Source organism: Bos mutus, chromosome 5 (genome assembly GCF_027580195.1).
Source record: "Bos mutus isolate GX-2022 chromosome 5, NWIPB_WYAK_1.1, whole genome shotgun sequence".
NCBI classification, from domain to species: Eukaryota; Metazoa; Chordata; class Mammalia; order Artiodactyla; family Bovidae; genus Bos; species Bos mutus.
The window spans coordinates 39,043,630-39,065,274 of NC_091621.1; the positions used below are offsets into that span (position 1 = coordinate 39,043,630).

At 41.0% G+C, this 21,645-nt stretch overlaps 1 protein-coding gene across 1 annotated transcript in view; it reads right to left on the bottom strand.

The window, feature by feature from the left end:
* The window catches only part of SLC38A4 (solute carrier family 38 member 4), an 85,701-nt gene extending 66,853 nt beyond the window's left edge, over positions 1–18,848 (bottom strand). Inside the window, exon 1 of the mRNA XM_070369966.1 lies at positions 18,723–18,848. The gene's annotated coding sequence lies outside the window, so the exon portion shown is untranslated. The remainder of the gene's footprint in view (positions 1–18,722) is intronic.
* Positions 18,849–21,645: the final 2,797 nt, after the last annotated feature.

Sequence of the window (21,645 nt, forward strand, 5' to 3'; positions counted from 1 at the left end):
TATTGTCAGGAGAGCAGGTGACTGGGCCTTCCTTTGGCCTCAATATTTGGTATATTTGTTGCCTTAAACCCCATGAAATTTGAAGCCCAACACACTTGACTATTTCCATGCTTTCCCTATTCAAAAGTGGGTTGCCTCCATCTATTTTTCTCACTTAATTTTGGTAGAGAATAAAGGAATAAAAAAAAATATTCACAATGAATTCACATAGGTTATTGAATCATTTTTTCTAATTTTTTTATAAAACAATAAATCTGGAAACTGAGGACATATACCTATATTAGTTTTATTGAAAGAATTACAAAGAGACACAAGTTAGCTTTTTATTTCAATTCAGATCAAAATTCTTAAAAAGTAAGTAGGTAGAAAGCAATAGCTCAGAGGGATTGAGGAATCTGGGTATAGAATAACTTCTCACCAATTGAGAGCATTAAACTTCTGAAAAGTCCATGAGAGGAGAATTCCAGGTTGCATAATTCAATATCTTAAGGGAAGATATGTTTTACAGGGTTAGGGCCAAGCCTGAGTGAATCCGCAAAATACTTTTACACTCATATAAGTAAAAATATCACCGATGATATTATTACATATTTTAAATTGATGATGATAAATACAGTTAAATTCCAACTCCTCACCTTTTGCCCATGAAAATGTCCCTAGAATCTTAAATTTTGCTGTTGCATAGCAGATTATAACAAAAAATTAACTATTATTTACCCTGGTGGCTCAGTGGTAAAGAATCTGCCTGCCAATGCTGGAGATGCAGGTTTGACCCCTGGGTCTGGAAAATCCCCTGGAGTAGGAAATGGCAATCACTCCAGTATTCTTGCCTGAGAAATCCAATGGACTGAGGAGCCTAGAGGGTTATAGCCCGTGGGGTCAAAAAGAGTCAGACACGACTTAGTGACTAAACAACAAAATCAATTACTTAATGAGATAATAGAAACTTATTATGAATAGAAGCTAAATGTCGTTTGAAAAGTATTTTCTAGTATATATGGCTAATATAAGCATAAGGTGTTAATTCTCTTACCTTTTCAACAAATAGAACAAAGGGAAATCAAACTAAAGTTAAATGTTGATAGGTTTTGGGAAAGTTTTGCTTTTGACCTTCACCTTGGAAAATAAAACCTGAATTCTCATCTGGCATAATAGCAGGGAAAGCTTATAAGTATGACTGTCATAATCCATCTGAGCATCTTCTCTTATGGGATAATCAAAGGGTTTGGGTCATTCCTCTTCGGGGAGTCTTTTGTCAACTATTGGTAGACTGTAGGGGCATGTTGATGGGTTCCACCACACTAGAGTGTTAAAGAAGGCAGCTTAGTCAAATCACAAAACCAATGAATCACCTCTGCACAAGTCACATTTTCAATCGCTCCAACCCCATTTCTCCATTTTATTTAAATATTATTTAATATTGATTTTTTTAACTTGAAAACTAACTTGTTTTTAGACAAACCAAAGTGCATTGTTCCTTAGACATGATGTTTTTAAATTGGAGGATAACTGCTTTACAATGCTGTGCTGTTTTCTTCTGTGCAACAAAGTGAATCAGTCATAAGTATATTTATGTGAATCAGCCATAAGTATATTTATATCTCCCCCCTTTTGAACCTATGCCCCAATCCCACCCCTGTAGGTCTAGATGATTTTTTAAGTGTCCTTGGCAATAAAGTTTCCCAAAATGGAATGTTTCATTACATAACTTAGCTTATATACTGTATTTCATCTTTATTTCTTACTAAGGAATATTTCAAAGTTATACAAATGTTGGTGGAATAATATACAGAAACCTTACATATATGCACTATCAGCTTCAACAATTATCAGCCAGGGTTAATCTCATTATGTGTAAACAACCACTCCATTATTTTAAGGCAAATCCCAAATATGTTAACTTCCAAGTAAACATATCTTTGTGTATCAGTAATAGAAAAGTACGCTTCTAAAAATGCAGTCACATAGCAGAGCTTTTAAAATCAAAACAACCCCTACTATTTACTGGTGATGTCTTGCAATCTTAGAGAAAGTTGAGCAAGCACCTGGGTTAGTAGATCAATACACATTTTGAAACCATACTGAAAGGGCACTCCAGGTTGGCCAGATTCTATCTGGAAGAAATGTTCAGTAAATTACAGATACTATGAGGAAGGATATTTGTGCAAAACTGCACAAAATGTAGCCGGCAGGACAGGACCCTCAAGGAAACAGGCAAAGAAATGACAACAAAGTGCAATTTTTCTTTAAAACAGAAGCAATTTACAAGAGTTAGATTGAAGAAGGCAGAAGATTAGAGTTTTAGGGTGACATTTTTAAGGTTGTATAAATTAACAAAATTCAGAATATTGAAAATTCTATCAGACATATGATTGGGATTTATCATCAAATAAATTACATGAGGTTAAAAAAAGAGAGAGATAAAGTGTGGTTGAACCTCTGGGTTAAAACAGACTTAGGAGAAATATCAACCAATGAGTGTGTTCACCTGTTTCATTCAGATTCAAACACAGTAAGGGTAAAACAAAAGAGAGAATCAGGTATTTGAACACTGCCTGAATATTTGATAATATTAAGGAAACATTGGTTTACTTAAGGTGTGATGACATTTTAGCTATTTTTAAAGACTTCTTATCTTTTTGAGATACATCCTGAATCATGTATGGACCAAATGGTATGATGACTGAGATCTGCTTAGAAATAACCTGGTAATGATTATGGAGAAGGCAATGGCACCCCACTCCAATACTCTTGCCTGGCAAATTCCATGGACGGAGGAGCCTGGTAGGCTGCAATCCATGGGGTCTCTAAGAGTCAGATGCGACTGAGTGACTTCACTTTGACTTTCCACTTTCATGCATTGGAGAAGGAAATGGCAACCCACTCCAGTGTTCTTGCCTGGAGAATCCCAGGGATGGGGGAGCCTGGTGGGCTGCCGTCTATGGGGTCGCACAGAGTCGGACACGACTGAAGTGACTTAGCAGCAGCAGGGAGGAAAGGCTTGGGTATAGGTGAAATGCAACAGACAAGTATTAACAACTGTTGAAGTTAGATAGAGTTACAGAATATCATTCTCTACTTTGAAATATGTTAAAGATTTCCATATTAAACATGGTTAAGTTTCCTAGTTCAGAACTACTACATGTATTTCCCTTGATATTTCTCCAAGAAGTTTAAAAGCAGAAGGAAGACACTGTAAAGTTCTTCAACCAACCAGAAATTTCTATTAACTGGCACCTTTGAATTTGGCCATTACAGATGAAGTTCATGATGGTGAGCCCAGGGCACTCTGAAACATTGAAAGATTAAATTACATTTGATAAGACTGTGATTTTAAAATGAATCTTGCTATGTTCTAATTCTTTGAAAATCAGCAATCCATAGAAGGTACAATTTCCCCTTAATCAGAACACTGTATTCCTCAGTCATTTAACAGAGGTTTTCCTGGTGGCTCAGACGGTAAAGCGTCTGCCTGCAATGCAGGAGACCGGGGTTCGATTCCTGGGTCGGAAAGATCCCCTGGAGAAGGAAATGGCAATTCACTCCAGCACTCTTGCCTGGAAAATCCCATGAACGGAGGAGCCTGATAGGCTACAGTCCATGGGGTTGCAAAGAATCGGATACGACTGAGCGACTTCACTTTTCACTTTCCATATCCTTAGTTAGACTAAGGAGACTTTTGAGCAAATGTTCTTCCTCTGTGACTGTGAAATTTGTACAGATCCATGTACATATGTGCACTTCACCTAATATTGAGAACTCCTTTAGAAGATGTTGTTATTCTGAAACAACTCTAGAGTTGTTCCAATAGAGTTTCAACCACTTAATAAAAGAGTAATTATTTACGGTGTGGCCCTAAATAGGAAAAAGTCAAAATTTGTATGGGACCCTTTATTCCAGACTCAGTATATTTTGCTATTTATTTAAAGTATAGCTGTTCTGTTTGTAATTGCATGCTATGGTCTAAACACATCCTTTTTAGGTCTGTAATTCAAAACACAAAAGGAGTTTGTTTAGACATAAGTGTAACCAGAAAAAGAGCTAATAGTTATGCCCTTGATTTGATTGAAGCCATGCTTCAGTAAAATATCAACCAATTTGTAGGGAAGCATTAGAACTCTAATAATTTGGTATTATGTAGCTCGAATAACCAATTAATTCATGGAAATTTTCACTTGTCTGAGGCTACAGGTTGTGTCTGTGAATAGCTTCAAGGATAGATGATTCATCATGAGACTATTTTAATTACTCTTTGTAGCTAATATCTAGGATTTGTTCCCTTCTTTATAAAAATTCATCCATCACTTGATTATTTCTTACTAAAACTAAAATCTGTGCCAAACCACACATATTTCCATAGATTTAAGAAGGGAAGAATCATTCTGTTTCCATTTGTTTGTATACAGTCTCAGTGGGTGGGCCACTGGAGACTCTCTCTTCCTTGCTGACAGGCAGAGAGGGACTCTGTTCCTCCTTGTGATATCGATTAGGGTTGAAAGATGCAGAGAAGTCTAAACAATCAAGTTTTCTTCATCCTCCACTCACATCATTATCCTGTTAATTTTGTAAAGTCTGAAATCTCTTATTTAAGTTCTCACTAGTAATAAACATATTCATGACAGCCCAACATTATGCCAGGGACTTGTATCAAGTCAGTAATATCCTAACCTTTGTTCTTGTTCAGTCGTTAAGTCATGTCTGACTCTTTGTGACCCTGTGGATTGCACCACGCCAGCCTTCCCTGTCCTTCACTCTCTCCTGGAGTTTGCTCACATTTATGTTCACTGAGTTGATGATGCCATATTATCTCCCCATTTTTCACGTGGGGCAACTGATGATCAAAAAGATGGAGTAACTTATCCAAAGACCAAAGCTGGTGAAGGACTGGCTGAGCAGGACATGCATACCCCCATGTCTGACTGCAGAATCCAGTTCAATGTCCATGGAGTACCTACTCCATGTTGAACACTATTTCTAATAGGGTCCCTGTCACCAAGTAATGGACCTAAACTGGAGGGCTCAGCAAAAGAGTTGGGGCAAATAGAGCAGGTGTCATGGAGGAAAAATGGTATGGCTTCCGAGGTGAGAGGGGTCCAGGCAGGAGTAATGGTTTCAGAAGTTTGGACCCAAAAAAGCAAAATGACTACAGTCTACTTTATCTCAAATGTAATGTTCGTGCAGAGTCTGTCTGAGGTTGGCCTTGACCACCAGTTAAGGAGTTTGAACATTCTGTAATTCTAGTATAAAAAGTAATGTAAAGCATTGGATTTTGTTTCATTCTTCAAAGCGTGGATACTGCTATAGGGTTACAACATTGTTTGAAAGTAACTGTACAGCTAGTACTTGATTTCTATGTACATTAATATAATACATGCAGTATTTATATTTTATTTTTCTTTCAGAAAAGCTCTACTTCTTTTCTTTAAAGAACAAAAATTGAAAACAAACAACCTCCCCATCACCCCTTAAAAAAAATCACTACAGTGCTGGGAACCGCAGTTTATGTATGTGCTTATATTTTGTGTCTGCCCCCCTACACCAATGACTGTCATCATTAGTCACATAAGTAAACAGCATTAATATAAGAAAAGTAAACTACATTCAGTGGGCCTTTTGTTCAGTCTTCCCATTGACAGCCAAGTGTTGGCTCCTTCAAGATTGCAGGGTTGAGTTAACTGCCCTACCACATGCTGTGACCATGTGGTCCAAACACAGGAGACGTGACCCAGAAGAACAGCCTGTAAATCAATATGAGATATCTAACATTTACACAAAATAAAAATAAATCATAAAGACAGTACAAACAATTCTATTTCATTTTGAAAGATTCAGAAAAGCAGATTTGCCTATCAAAGATGTTATAAGTTATTTTAGCTATGACATGCCTGGTCCTTTCTATGTTTTAGGCTTTGGAACGAGCATCCTGTATCTACCTTCCATCCTCAGGCAGAGGATGTGGGATAAGAAATATTTTTCTGGTAACATAAAGCATTAAAATGGAGATTTAGTGGGCAATGCCTTCAGTTAAACTTTCTTCTAGTCAGGGTTCCTGAGTGATAGTGTTATGTTGTGAATTGTTGTGACTCAGAAAGCCCATAATGTAAAATTCTAAAAACTTAAAGGAGTATTTACACTTTCAGATCGTAGTGGATATTTCTTTCTTTCCTCTGCTTGGAGGCATGGTAGTATTAGGGTGGGAAGTTGCCTAATTAGGTGCTGACTGATGGAGGGGCCAAGCTTACCTCTTCCAGTCCTACAGAAGTGATGCACTCCCTTACTCATTACAGCCACCAGCGTCCAGGATTGTGGGCATTCAGGTGAGCGGTAACATCCTCTCTTAACACTTAAGTGACCTCTAGGGGATGCTCCTCCCATTGGCCGGAGGGATGAAGCAGAGTAAGGTAACACTGACTGTCTCTGGACCCTTGATAGTTGCCCTGGGGCCAAAGATGCTATTTTGACTCTCAGTGACCCTGTTAAACTAAAGTGCCATTTGCTGGCATTTCCAGTCATGTGTCTGTCCCTGAGTTATCAGCTGTGTGACTGAGCATAAACTGGCAGGGGATTTCCTACTACAGAGGCTTTGTTTTTGTTAGTTTCAAGAAATTGGAGTTGTCTAGACTAAATGTAAAATCACAGAATAGATTATTAAATGGGTGTGGAAATTTTAACAGATTCTAGATTTTAGAACTTACTGTCTGAAGACATACTTTCTCTGCCCTATTCCTTTTCTCCTTTCCATCCCTCCAATGACCTCCATCTTAAATGGAGATGTAGTTCATACACCTTTTTGCCCTACCATACAAATGTCATTTTTAAGAGAAACATTCAAATTTTACCTTCACATTTCACGTCATCAAGTTCCTTCAGCACCTCTTTAATCCAACTAAAGTTCTAAATAAGTATATCAAGTGAGAGGAAAAAATACAAAAATACACGAGTAAGTACAGTCAAACAATTGGAATACTACTTGCCAATAGAAAGGCCCCAACTATGAATCAGATCAGATCAGTCGCTCAGTCATGTTTGACTCTTTGCGACCCCATGAATCTCAGCACGCCAGGCCTCCCTGTCCATCACCAACTCCCGGAGTTCACTCAGACTCAAGTCCATTGAGTCAGTGATGCCATCCAGCCATCTCATCCTCTGTCGTCCCCTTCTCCTCCTGCCCCCAATCCCTCCCAGCATCAGAGTCTTTTCCAATGAGTCAACTCTTCGCATGAGGTGGCCAAAGTACTGGAGTTTCAGCTTTAGCATCATTCCTTCCAAAGAAATCCCAGGGCTGACCTCCTTCAGAATGGACTGGTTGGATCTCCTTGCAGTCCAAGGGACTCTCAAGAGTCTTCTCCCACACCACAGTTCAAAGGCATCAATTCTTCGGCGCTCAGCTTTCTTCATAGTCCAACTCTCACATCCATACATGACCACTGGAAAAACCATAGCCTTGACTAGATGAAACTTTGTTGGCAAAGTAATGTCTCTGCTTTTGAATCTGCTATCTAGGTTGGTCATAACTTTCCTTCCAAGGAGTAAGCATCTTTTAATTTCATGGCTGGAGTCACCATCTGTAGTGATTTTGGAGCCCAGAAAAATAAAGTCTGACACTATTTCCACTGTTTCCCCATCTATTTCTCATGAAGTGGTGGGACCGGATGCCATGATCTTCATTTTCTGAATGTTGAGCTTTAAGCCAACTTTTTCACTCTCCACTTTCACCTTCATCAAGAGGCTTTTGAGTTCTTCTTCACTTTCTGCCATAAGGTTGGTGTCATCTGCATATCTGAGGTTATTGATATTTCTCCCAGCAATCTTGATTTCAGCTTGTGCTTCTTCCAGTCCAGCGTTTCTCATGATGTACTCTGCATAGAAGTTAAATAAACAGGGTGACAATATACAGCCTTGACGAACTCCTTTTCCTATTTGGAACCAGTCTGTTGTTCCATGTCCAGTTCTAACTGTTGCTTCCTGACCTACATACAAATTTCTCAAGAGGCAGATCAGGTGGTCTGGTATTCCCATCTCTTTCAGAATTTTCCACAGTTTATTGTGATCCATACAGTCAAAGGCTTTGGCATAGTCAATAAAGCAGAAATAGATGTTTTTCTGGAACTCTCTTGCTTTTTCTATGATCCAGTGGATGTTGGCAATTTGATCTCTGGTTCCTCTACCTTTTCTAAAACCAGCTTGAACATCAGGAAGTTCACGGTTCACATATTGCTAAAGCCTGGCTTGGAGAATTTTGAGCATTACTTTACTAGCGTGTGAGATGAGTGCAATTGTGCGGTAGTTTGAGCATTCTTTAGCATTGCCTTTCTTCGGGATTGGAATGAAAACTGACCTTTTCCAGTCCTGTGGCCACTACTGAGTTTTCCAAATTTGCTGGCATATTGAGTGCAGCACTTTCACAGCATCATCTTTCAGGATTTGGAATAGCTCAACTGGAATTCCATCACCTCCACTAGCTTTGTTCGTAGTGATGCTTTCTAAGGCCCACTTGACTTCACATTCCAGGATGTCTGGCTCTAGGTCAGTGATCACACCATCTGATCACTATGATCAACTATGAATACAACAACCCATTTCCCAGGTGGTGCTAGTGGTAAAGAACCCACCAGCCAATGCAGGAGACAAAAGAGATGCAGTTTTGATCGCTGGGTCAGGAAGATCCCCTGAAGGAGGGCATGGCTACCCACTCCAGTATTCTTGCCTGGAGAATCCCATGGACAGAGGAGCCTGTTGGGATATGGTCCATAGGGTTGCAAAGAGTTGGACACAACTGAAGTGACTTAGCACGCATGCATGCATGGATACAACAACTTGAATGACTCTCAAGAGCATTATACCAAGTGAAAAAAAAATTGATCCCACAAAAGATCCCATACACTATGATTTCTTTTATGTAACATCCTCAAAATGATAAAAATAAATAAAGAGATGGAAAATAGCTGTTTGCCAAGGGCAGAGAGAAAGAGGAGGGTGTGACTACAAAGGTTCTTCATCTCGGTAGCATGGAAGCTCTGTCTCTTGGTTGTGATGTGGTTGCATAAATCTGTGCATGTGATAAAATGACAAGGAAAATATATACACATATTGCACCGATGTCACTTTCCTGGCCTTGATATTGTAAGAAAATTATGTCCCAGGTAACCACTGGAGGAAACTAGCTTTGAAAGGTACATGGGGTCTCTCTGTGTTAACTTTGCAACTTCCTGTGAAACTATAATGGCTTTAAAATTATGAATTTATACAAATCAACCAACAGTGCGGACTCCTCTGCACAGCAAGTATAAATACAGCATATCTAACGATGCCAAAAAAGTATCAGATCTTTTTCAAAGGTGTGCTGTCACTAAAGAGCTGCTTCAAAGGCAAGAAGAAATAAAATCGTGCTGAACTGTGTTCTCGGGGCTGTCACAGCGGCCTCCATTTCTGCAGAGCTCTGAACCATCTGTTTTCCAGGAATGCACAAAGTGAGGGTGGAAGCACAAACCCCTTTAGTTGGATCCCACCAACAATCAAGGTCGGTTTGGTCGTTTGGTCTATAAGAACATTCTGCATCCAGGTACCATATTCCTCTGTCCCCTTTGGAAAAATTCCAGAAAATAAGACCATAGCATGTAGCCCCATGTAGCATGCAGGAAACGTTTCTTCACCGTAGCCTCTCCCTGTAAAGAATGCCTCTCTCTCCCCACCTTTTTCAGTTCTTTGCTATGTCTCCCTCCAAGTTTGCCTGACTTATTAGCCTGATCTTTCTAGTGAAGTTGTATTAATGGCAAAGCAGGCAAACCTGTGAATGATGTGGCAACCCCAGGCGGTGGCCTTCTGTGGTCCTCCCTGTGCATAGCGACCCAGCTCATGCTCCCCACGAGCTGGCGGGACCTGAGCGTTACCTGTGAACCACCAGTTGCCCCTGGAGAAGCTGCTGGGCAGCCCTCACCAAGTACCAACACTGCGAACACAGCAGCCTGATCAGCTTTTGGCCAAAGTTGCCTCCTGGTGAATTACACCTTTTTTTCTTTTTCTCATTTAACATTTTTATAGTACTGTGAGTGTACCCAATGTTATAAAATTATGCCAAAACAAAGAGTAAAGTCCTGGTCTTGAGGAGTATGCGGTGTAAAAGGCACGAATGACGCAAGGAAAAATAACAGCAAGAATACACAGAGTGGGGAGGAAATGTAAGGTAGAATCAATAAGACTTTCAATGAACCAAGAATGGAAAGGCTACGGGCAGGGCTCCAGCTCCTCCCCATAAAACAGAAATACAATAGCAGTAGCAACAGTAACATTTGGGGGTGTTTATTGTTATTAATATGTATCGTGCAGTATTGTCGAATTAATTCTGTAACACAGGTACTTTTACTATACCTACCTGGAAATAAAGAGTTTCTTTTAACTGTTAACAAACACCTCTAATGCTTACAAAGTGCCAAATATGCTTCTGAATAAACTAACTCATTTAATTCTCATAAAATCCTTCTGAAATAGGAACTGTTTCACTCACTTTACAGATAAAGAGAATGAAGCAGTCAGGTTAAGTGACTTGCTCAGTGTGGCTCAGGTAGAAAGTAAGGGAGCCAGAATTTAAACCTGAGAAGTCAGAAGGATGGAGCCAAGATCCAAATCCAGGAAGCCCAACTCTGTGATGGCTCCAGGATTCATATCCACATGCCCTGACTCTCAAACCTGTGTGTTTCCTTATGTGCAATGAAACACAATGAAAAAATAATTTAATTTTAAAATATTTATATTGATTATTCACAATGCAGATTTATTTTGTAAAGGCCTTTAATATTGTGACGAAAAAGTGTTTATTTGAAGAATAAATATTGTTTTTAAAAAAAAAGGCATGGGATTCTCCAGGCAAGAGTACTGGAGTGGAGTGCCATTGCCTTCTCCAAAATGAAGTGTTGGGAATAGGTAAATATAGCAAGTAGATGATTGTTCACCTAGGACTAGAGTTGTGGGGCTTCCCTGGTGGCTCAGTGGTAAAGAATCTGCCTGCAGTACAGAAGACCTGTGTTTGATCTCTGGTTTGGGGAGATTCCCTAAAGGAGGGCATGGCAACTGACTCCAGTACTCTTGCCTGGACAATCCCATGGACGGAGGAGCCTGGCAGGCTGCAGTCCGTGGGGTTGCACGGAGTCGGACACGACTGAAGTGACTAAGCAGCATCAGCAGCAGAGGGATTGTGAGAAAATGGGTAATGACTGCTAATGAGTATGTGGCTTTTTTGGGGGGAGGGGTGATAAAAATGTTGCAAATTTGATTGTAATGATGGTGGCATAACTTTCCAAATACACTGAAACTCATTGAATTGTATACTTAAAATTGATACATTTTTTTCGTGTATGAGTTATATCTCAATAAACTTCTTACTGAAAAAAAATAAAATAAAATAAAAATAAAAAAAAAAAAAAAAAGGGAACATGTTTTCCTCCTTCCTTCCTTCATTCAATAAACATGCATGAGTGTCTGTTTACGCCAGACACTATGTGAGGTACCAGGGTGACAGCAGTGACCAAAAGAGACAAAAATGAGAGAAAACAAGGGAACCAGACATGATGTTCATTTTAATGATGAATACACACTAGATTTATCAGGAGCGCTGGGGGCAAAGAGCCAACAGGAAATAAGGGAACATTTCAACCTTATTATACAGGGAATGACACTGATCTGGGCTGGACTGTCCCACGTGAGTATTATTTAGTCCTCTTTTCACTGCCTCCCTTCTGTTTCCCTCATTGTAGTTACAGCACTTCGAGGAGAACACGTTATCAAACAACACTTAGTACAGACATTTGTTAACACATCAAACAGTGCTTTGGGTGACAGAAGGAGTAACACTAATGATAAGAGCTATCACATATTAAACGCTTCTTATGTGTTAGGCATTGGTCTAGAATTTTACATATGTTAACTCATTTAATAGATCGTCAGATTGATTCTATTATGATCCAAATTTTATAGACGAAGAGATTGAAACTCAGAAAGATTAAGAAACTTACCCAAGGATCTAATGCTAAAATGTGGAGGTTTTAATCTGTTAACGGAAATTAGGTTTGGGATTACTTATAGGTTTCAGTCACTCTTTGAATTCCCTTCCTCATGACAGTGTGAGTGAGTGTTTTACAAGTCTGGAAATGGTGAAGTGGCATGCAGACCTCTGAACCTGCAATGAAAAACTAGTATAAAAGATCCCTAAAGAAAAACGAGATGCTGGGAGTTAAGTTTTCAAAGTCTACTATCAAAACCTAGAATTTTAATTGGCTTAAACCTCTATTTTGGAGATAAGAGAGTGAAATTTATTACTGTCTTCTCATTTCATTTTTTTAATAAATTTTTTACTTTCTGATTCTTCTTTAGCATGCTAAAGTGAAAAATAAAATCAACAAAAACTAAAATAAGAAGAGAAATCCACATCCCTCCAAGCTACCTTTTAAGAAAAGCATAATAAAGCATTAGCTAGGAAGTCTTTTTCATGATCATGTGGATTGTACCTATACCAGAATAAAATGTCCCCTTGAGAACAAGAAAAATAATTTGGTTTTTCCCGTACAGAGGACAACAAGGTCTGGTCTTCCTATCTGAGCTTAGGTTTTAAAACACTAACATTATAAAGAGTTATAGTCCTCTATTATAGGGCCATAATAAAATGATAAAATAATAAAATGTATCACTAACTCTTATTATATTCAGACATTTTGTTCCCTGTTAGCACAGTTCACTTCCGACATTCAAGAGAGAGGCAGAGCTATGGGACATTTGCAGAGAAAGCATGTTAGGACCCAGACCATATACTCACCCAACCCCCACATCCCCACCCATCCCCACCCCCACCCTCACCTCCTCCCAGCAATCTCCACTGAACTCTTAAATTCCCCATACGGTCTCTACCTTCTTTCTCTGCTTAGGCCAGTTTTTCTGTTGAGAATCCTCCCCTACTTCCTTCACTTCTTTGCCTGGCTGACTTTCTGCTTCAAAACCCATCTGAGGTATCATCTGGTCTAGAAATGTTCTCTGACCCCTTTCCTAAGCCAGATTTGGTGGCAGAGTGCTCAAATCTGATTTTTTTCCCCTGGCCCTTCACATGCTGTTAACACAACTGTTTGCTTATTTATTCTTTCCTTCACTAGACTCATCCTTCTACTCAACAAACATTTTTTGATCACCTAGTATTCTCCTGGGACTCTGGTAGGTGTTAGGGAGACGAGGAGAAAAGAAACTCCCTAATACTTCCTGGGGGATAATGATATTCAATGATTGTTTGCAGAATGAATGAATGAAATTAGGTCACTACAAACAGTGGAAAGAAGACCAGAAGATTAGCAGGCACGTGAAAGTGATTTGTTTTTCTCCATTCTCCCGTTTCTCACAGCGCATTCTGTTGTATAACACCTCTCTAAGCTTCTTGATTTAAGTTTTTGCTCTCCTCGTGGTCTTCATCTTACTGCTGTCTTTATAGGAAGCAGGAACCTTGGCATAGGAGGGACCACAGTTCTGATGCCAGCCCTGTCGCTTACTATCTCTGTGATCCTTGGCTCTTTGCTTAATTTCTCTGAGCTGGAATCTCCTCCTCTGTAAAATGGAAATTACAAATATCTATACAGTGGAGTATTCTGTGGAAAATTCTGAAAGAGATGGGAATACCAGACCACCTGATCTGCCTCTTGAGAAATTTGTATGCAGGTCAGGAAGCAAGAGTTAGAACTGGACATGGAACAACAGACTGGTTCCAAATAGGAAAAGGAGTACGTCAAGGCTGTATATTGTCACCCTGCTTATTTAACTTCTATGCAGAGTACATCATGAGAAACGCTGGACTGGAAGAAACACAAGCTGGAATCAAGATTGCCGGGAGAAATATCAATAACCTCAGATATGCAGATGACACCACCCTTATGGCAGAAAGTGAAGAGGAACTCAAAAGCCTCTTGATGAAAGTGAAAGTGGAGAGTGAAAAAGTTGGCTTAAAGCTCAACATTCAGAAAACGAAGATCATGGCATCCAGTCCCATCACTTCATGGGAAATAGATGGGGAAACAGTGGAAACAGTGTCAGACTTTATTTTGGGGGGCTCCAAAATCACTGCAGATGGTGACTGCAGCCATGAAATTAAAAGACGCTTACTCCTTGGAAGGAAAGTTATGACCAACCTAGATAGCATGTTCAAAAGCAGAGACATTACTTTGCCAACAAAGGTCCGTCTAGTCAAGGCTATGGTTTTTCCTGTGGTCATGTATGGATGTGAGAGTTGGACTATGAAGAAGGCTGAGCGCCGAAGAATTGATGCCTTTGAACTGTGGTGTGGGAGAAGACTCTTGAGAGTCCCTTGGACTGCAAGGAGATCCAACCAGTCCATTCTGAAGGAGATCAGCCCTGGGATTTCTTTGGAAGGAATGATGCTAAAGCTGAAACTCCAGTACTTTGCCACCTCATGCGAAGAGTTGACTCATTGGAAAAGACTCTGATGCTGGGATGGATTGGGAGCAAGAGGAGAAGGGGACGACAGAGCATGAGATGGCTGGATGGCATCACTGACTCGATGGACATGAGTCTCAGTGAACTCCGGGAGTTGGTGATGGATTGGGAGGCCTGGCGTGCTGCAATTCATGGGGTCACAAAGAGTCGGACACAACTGAGTAACTGATCTGATCTGATCTGATCTGATACAGTGGAGTATTGTGTGAAGATTAAATGTGATTCACACATTAAAAGGGCTTGACTCTTAGTCTGACTTTGAAGAGTCTTCCTTTCTTTTGGCTCTCCCCTTCTTCTATCCCTCATCTTCCTACAAGACATCATCAGGGTAGTAGTAGTATGCGAGATGGTTTCATGTGACACGTGGAATTTTTTAGAATAGTAATATTACTTTTATATATATTATACATTTTAGAATAGTAATATTACCTATACATATTAAAATATATGTTCATTAAATTTCATTAAATTTTTGTTTTCTATAGAAACTATTGCTTTGGATTTGCAAGAAATAAAACATTTAAGTTTTTTTTAAATAGGAAAAGAATCTGAAAAGAATGGAGATATATATACTCAATATAAAAAAATTTTTTTAATGAGAAGAAAAAAATAGTTACAAAAATTATTGTCAGTACAAAGGATGGGGGTGGGGGGGAATATGCCTAAAAACCACTGCAGATATGAACAAAAATGATAATATAAAAGAAGAAAAACCTTTAGCTCAGAAGTTCACAAGCTGCTATATTATGCTTGTCCTGAGAGCTTGATAAACTGAGAAGCCTCTTAAAAGTGAAAGGGAGAGTGAAAAAGTTGCTTAAAACTCAACATTCAAAAAACTAAGATCATGGCATCCAGTCCCATCACTTCATGACAAATAGATGGGGAAATAATGGAAACTGTGACTTTATTTTCTTGGGCTCCAAAATCACTGCAGATGGTGACTACAGCCATCCTGTTTTTAAAAGATGCTTGCGCCTTGGAAGAAAAGTTATGACCAACCTAGACAGCATATTAAAAAGCAGAGACATTACTTTGCCAACAAAGATCCATCTAGTCAAAGCTATGCGGTTTTTCCAGTAATCATGTATGGATGTGAGAGCTGGACTATAAAGAAAGCTGAGCACTGAAGAATTGATGCTTTTGAACTGTGGTGTTGGAGAAGACTCTTGAGAGTCCCTTGGACTACAAGGAGATCCAACCAGTCAATCCTAAAGGAAATCAGTCCTGAATATTCATTGGAAGGACTGATGCTGAAGGTGAAACTCCAATACTTTGGCCACCTGATGTGAAGAACTGACTCATTGGAAAAGACTCTGATGCTGGGAAAGACTGAAGGCAGGAGGAGAAGGGGACAACAGAGGATGAGATGGTTGGATGGCATCACTGACAAAATGGACATGAGTTTGAGCTAGCTTTGGGAGTTGGTGGTGGACAGGGAGGCCTGGCATGCTGCAGTCTATGAGTCACAAAGAGTCATACACGAATGAGCAACTGAACTGAACCATAGTTATGCATTTCTCAAATGTCACTTGTAAAAAAAAATCCAGTCCTGGGTCTGACAAATATTAATTCTTAAGCTGCTTTTGGCTTTCTTAGGATAGAATTAGTCTCTAATAGACTAAGAAGTCAGTCTTGGGTCTCCAGAACCTGTCTAGTTCTGACTATGATTAAATATAAAGTGAAAGAAGATTGTTCTGTACACTTAAGAATAATTAATGCCTAAACAGAACTTCCAAAGATGTTCTATGTCCCCCACACTGTGTATCTCCATTTCTTGATCTATAATATAGCTAGAATAATAGAATCTAGCTCAATAGGCTAGGGTCAGATGAGGGTCAAATGTTAAAAGAAGCACTTAGTAACATATAGGGAATATAGTAATTGATATGTATGCGTGAGCCATTATTATGATGAATGGAGCAGAAACTAGCCTCTTTGGGGCACCTAGCACTGCATACTCTGGCAGAAGAGCTGACCTCCTATGCCCACAGCCTTGAAAGTTATTTATCCCTTTACCCCAGTCTTCCTGTTTTTTGAGGTTTTGTGATAAAATCAGCCCGTTAGAAGCTTTCTGTCTCTGAACACATATGTGTTGTTGTTTAGTCGCTAAGTCATGTCTGACTCTTTGCCACCCCATGGTATTCTGTAACTTGGGGAGATCAGACACTGTCTTCAGTGTCTCTGTGCTTACAATCTTCTACCTAAAACACAGATTTTCTGTAGATTCATTTGTTAGAATTTGAGACTGTATCACACACACACAAACATTTCTTGTGTTCCATATGAGAGAGTCCACCAGTCTCACCCACTCCTTAGAGACTTATCTGCAGTGTGGAGAAAAAAAAAAAAAAACCCCACAGGCGAATTTACACCCCCTCCCAGCAAAAGTCAAGGTAATGAAAAGTTTTAACCAATGCTGAAACAAACCCAGGCCCTGGAAATGTGATCTGGGTGTAGGATCCTCTCTTTACAACATAAGACAATTTAGTCATAATGATGTCATAATGCTTATGTCTGCACTGCCTAGGGAGCGAATAAAGATGAATATAGGAAATCAGGAATTTGGGAAACAGACCATTCATAGTGAAAGGCTGGCCACTCCCTCCTTTCCTTAAGGGTACCAAAGTGCACCACTACCCAACCAATAACAAAGAAAGCAGGTCCAGCAGCCTTGGGGGATGGGGCACCTGACCAGGAGGAGGTGGAGGTTAAGTGCAAGACCAGGTCTTCTTACACCTCCAGCAGAGGTTACCCTTCGCTTCTCCTCTCTTCTCAGGGTCTAAGATCCCTCTGAGACAGGTAGAAATACACCTTTTGCACTAAGAGATACACATCAAGAGCCAACCTGGCGTCCTCCGGTGAAATCAGGCCCAGGTATTTAAAGGCTCTGCGGAGGACTGCAGGTGGGGATTTCTGGATCATCCCTGGTTTAGTTTACCCAGTTCCTCTAACCAAGTCGGCAACCTGGTACCCACTTCCTGGGCTGGTTCGGTGCACATGGAAGGGACACTCGCAACCTTTCCCTGCTGGTTCACTAGGGGAAGCTGGGGGACGCGCGGTTCTCCACTTCCAGCCAACGCCCACTAGGGCGCACGCCCACCTGTGCGAAGAGCCCCTCCCTGAACCTCGCGGCGCTCTGGAGCTGGTCCCCGCGCTCACCCCTCTCCTCTCCCGGACTCCGAGGTGCTCCCAGCGTTCCCGCTCTCTTCCTTCCATTCTTTCTCTCCCTTTTCTCCATTTTCCTTCCTACTCCTACCCCTCTCGGGATCTGGACCCTTATCGCTCTCTCCTTCTCTCCTCCTCCTTGGACTTCAACCCTCTTCCCCGACGGCCCCTCTCCGTTCCCTTGGTTCCACTTGTCTTTCCTGCTCGCTTTTCTGCGCCGCTCTTTCCCTGTTTTCTGCGCGCCCTAGTCTTCTCAGTCCGACCGCAAGGAACGCGCTCACCGCCGGCAGCCACGGTCCCCAGATCCAGCGCTGATCTCGCCTTCTTCCTCCCCTACAGGAGCCTCCCGGAGTTTCCTGGGCCAAGCCCGAACTCCCGACCCAGGGAACCGCGCTGGCCTCCCAGGGGGCCCAGCTGTCGGGGAAGATGGGTCTATTTTAGGTCCTGCATCCAGTGTCCCCACCCCGAGGACGCGGGCACTGGTCCCGCGACTCGGGTAACACCTCTCCAGCACGATCCTTAGCTAACGTGGAGCCAGTTCCTCCAGAGGGTCTCGGATCCCCTGGCCAGGCAGGCGGCGGCGCCACGGCTGTGGATGGCGGTCTCAAAACAAGCATCTCGAAATTCGAACACCCAGGGAACCCGGGCTCGCGGGCGGGGCGTTCCAGCGCAAGCCAACCACTGCCAGCCCCCCCCCCAGGAATAGGCCGCCTTGGCACAGTCACTTCTCCTGGCATAGAGACTCACAGGAGCTTTCCCAGCCTGTGCCCTTTACCTCGTTTTGCCCTGGTTTACTTAATTTCTAGTCAGTCCGGTCATTAGCCTGCAGTAACCCACACGCAGTGGGATCCTTTGGAAAATGATAAGGATTTAGGACCATCAACAAGACACGAGGAGCCATAACGCCTGACCTAAGCCCCAGAAGGTTGAGAGACCACGCTGCAGACGTGTGCCTGTCCCCATGCGCACACGAGCGCGCGCGCGCACACACACACATATCCCAGTTGGGATCCAGCCACAGGTTTGCACACTGACAAGTCTTTAAGTCAACGGAAAATATAAACAATTTCACTCACCCGCCTTTTTCTTCCCTCTCCCGATTGGGATCCAGGGGAAAAGGGTGGATTGAGAGACCCTTCTTTCTTTTCTTTTCGCCTTTCTAAAGAGTGGAAATTTCCATCATGTGATAGGGGGCAGCATCCCCAGTGTCGCGTTTCCTGTGGACCCTCCCTTCCAGCCCCAGCCACCAATCGTCAGGCGGCAACCTGAGATGTCAACGAAAGCATCCTCCCAGGTGGGGCTGAGCTGTCCAGCTGTCCCCCAAGAGTGAAGCCTGGGACCCGCCAGCCCCTGCTCCAGCTTTCCTGGACCCACGACAACAGAGGATATCGTGGTGTGAGTTGAGCTTTTCTGTGGTTTTTTTTTTTTTTTTTTTTTTTAACAATTAAGTTCCTTCATTAGTCAAGGTTGCATTTATTGTATCTGTCCTATATGTGGAAATACATGTCCATGCTCATTTTGAAGTCTGTAAAACAGTCTTTCTTTCAGTAGGTGGCCCTAAACTTCCTGTAGGTTTGATGATGTCAAACCTGAATCTGACATAAAGGAAAAAAAAATTGAGGAAGGGTTGTAAATGAAAAACCTGTCATTCACAGTAAAAATCACTTAATGCAAGAGCAGTGTAGAAGATAGCTTTCCAGCCCTTAACCATGGCTAGGGGTCTTTTGTGGTCATTTCCCACCCACTCCAAGATTCCACTGTAAGCATAATCCTCAGTATATATGAAGAAGGAATTAGGATTTAATAAATAGCACTACAATTTCAGTTCTGCTTGTTAAAGGCACCACTTACCATTTTAAGGAAAGCTGTTTACATTGAAACTTTTCTGAGGTTAACCAAAATTCCTGTTTCCAAAAAGCCTATGCGTGTAACAAATATGTTCACAACCTCCTGTTTATTTAATGCTCGTTTGTCATTCTTTAAGGGAGAAAATGTTCTCCTGTAGAGATCTGAGCCCCACAGTTTAACAAACTTATCAGGCAACACAAATTACTTTTTAAATTATCATATACCCAATTTAACTTTATCCAGAATGGTAAGGTTCACTGTTCAGACTGTGAATATCTAGAACCGTCTTATTTTACAGTTCCCATTACCTAATACATCAGCAGCATCTCAGCACTTTAAAAAAAAAAGGAAAAAACAAAAACAAAAATCCATCCACATAATGCAGATATATAATAATCAGGAGGATTAAAAACTCTCCATTAACACACATACACACACATCAGTTCAGTTCAGTCAGTCAATCATGTCCGACTCTTTGCAACCCCATGAACTGTAGCACGCCAGGCCTCCCTGTCCATCACCAACTCCCGAAGTTTACCCAAACTCGTGTTCATCCAGTCAGTGATGCCATCCAGCCATCTCATCCTCTGTCGTCCCCTTCTCCTCCTGCCCCCCAATCCCTCCCAGCATCAGAGACTTTTCCAATGAGTCAGCTCTTTGCATGAGGTGGCCAAAGTACTGGAATTTCAGCTTTAGCATCATTCCTTCCAAAGAACACTCAGGACCGATCTCCTTTGAATGGACTGGTTGGATCTCCTTGCAGTCCAAGGGACTCTCAAGAGTCTTCTCCAACACCACACTTCAAAAGCATCAGTTCTTCGGTGCTCATCTTTCTTCACAGTCCAACTGTCACATCCATACATGACCACTGGAAAAACCATAGCCTTGACTAGACGGACCTTTGTTGGCAAAGTAATGTCTCTGCTTTTGAATATGCTATCTAGGTTGGTCATAACTTTCCTTCCAAGGAGTAAGCGTCTTTTAATTTCATGGCTGCAGTCACCATCTGCAGTGATTTTGGAGCCCAAAAAAATAAAGTCTGACACTGTTTCCACTGTTTCCCCATCTATTTCCCATAAAGTGATGGGACCAGATGCCATGATCTTCGTTTTCTGAATGTTGAGCTTTAAGCCAACTTTTTCACTCTCCACTTTCACTTTCATCAAGAGGCTCTTTAGTTCCTCTTCACTTTCTGCCATAAGGGTGGTGTCATTTGCATATCTGAGGTTATTGATATTTCTCCCGGCAATCTTGATTCCAGCTTGTGCTTCTTCCAGTCCAGCATTTCTCATGATGTACTCTGCATATAAGTTAAGCTGTGAAAAGAAGAGAAGCAAAAAGCAACGGAGAAAAGGAAAGCTATAAGTATCTGAATGCAGAGTTCCAAAGAATAGCAAGGAGAGATAAGAAAGCCTTCCTCAGCGATCAATGCAAAAAAAAAAAATAGAGGAAAGCAACAGAATGGGAAAGACTAGAGATCTTTTCAAGAAAATTAGAGATACCAAGGGAACATTTCATGCAAAGATGGGCTCAATAAAGGATAGAAATGGTATGGACCTAACAGAAGCAGAAGATATTAAGAAGAGGTGACAAGAATACACAGAAGAAGTGTACAAAAAAGATCTTCACAACCAAGAAATTAGAATACATCAGAATAATTTTGATGTCTCTTTAAACTTGTTGAAACTAGATTATCTTCACATTATTACACTTTTCCATCGATTCTTGTTTAATAAATATAAGCATCTTTTATAAAAGTATTAAATTGTCAAAATTGGTAAAATTGGAAGAGGATTAATGAGATCATGATAGATATATATTTCTCTCTACCTAAATTAGTAAAAGCAAAATCCAAGTTTCTAAAACAAAAGGTCCTTTCAGAGAAAACACAAATAAAGATGGGATCAATGCAGTCCTAAGACTGATACTAGTTCACTATGCAGCTACTCAACTTTTTAATGAATTGCTTTAGTCATGATGCTGTGAAAGTGCTGCACTCAATATGCCAGCAAATTTGGAAAACTCAGCAGTGGCCACAGGACTGGAAAAGGTCAGTTTTCATTCCAATCCCAAAGAAAGGCAATGCCAAAGAATGCTCAAACTACCGCACAATTGCACTCATCTCACACGCTAGTAAAGTAATGCTCAAAA